Source organism: Dipodomys merriami, unplaced genomic scaffold, assembly GCF_024711535.1.
Source record: "Dipodomys merriami isolate MVZ:Mamm:240054 unplaced genomic scaffold, mDipMer1.0.p SCAF_1558, whole genome shotgun sequence".
Classification (NCBI taxonomy): domain Eukaryota; kingdom Metazoa; phylum Chordata; class Mammalia; order Rodentia; family Heteromyidae; genus Dipodomys; species Dipodomys merriami.
Genome location: NW_027202891.1, coordinates 61,961 through 62,735, shown reverse-complemented (window position 1 = coordinate 62,735; position 775 = coordinate 61,961). Strand labels below are relative to the sequence as shown.

The 775-nt window shown below is 27.6% G+C and overlaps 1 pseudogene; it reads left to right on the top strand.

Annotated features, from left to right (window-relative positions):
* The first annotated feature begins 258 nt into the window (after positions 1 to 258).
* Positions 259 to 355, top strand: LOC138827423 (U6 spliceosomal RNA; annotated as a pseudogene).
* Positions 356 to 775: the final 420 nt, after the last annotated feature.

The following is a 775-nucleotide window of genomic DNA, read 5'->3' as shown; positions in this document are numbered from 1 at the left end:
CCTTTGGACCTAACTATAAATAATAGAGAGTATGATCAAATTCCAAATAAAAAGACAAGATATTCATTGGCAAAAACGTTTGCAAATGTGAGCAATTGACTGATCAATATAATTTTTTCCACTATTCACAGAATTTTAGGGAAATAAGATCGATAGCATTGTTAGGAACAATAAGGTTTCCTTGTTACAAGTAGGCACCCATAGATATAAGCCTGTATAAAGATTGCATCATTAACTATTATAATTAGAGGATATTACATGCTTCAGCAGCACGTATACTCAAATTACAATACAGAGATTAACATGGCACTTGCACAAGGATAATATGAAAATTTGAGAAGTATTCCATATTTTTCATTCTTCAGATGCAAGAAATGAAAAAAGTGATTAAAAAGTTGATTACAAAATTACAAGTGTAACAATACACGTAATTCATATAATCAAATTTAGTTTGACATCAGTGTATTAAATCACCTCAGAAAGGCGTTTACATAGCATAAACTTTACAAAACTTTTCAAATTAGACAACATTGTCATTTTATCCCAAAGAAAAATAATATTAAGACCTAGAAAAAAAGGAATCAAACTGTTTCTATATGGAATACAATCGGAAAGGACACATTAATGAACCTATATATTATAAAATAATATAGAATTCAAAGTATATATAGGAGAAAATAAATTATGAACATTATGCAAACATAGAATATAGAATATTTTAAAATATACTTTTTCAGACAAGCACCAGAAATATTTTGGTTTCTGTACTACTCAT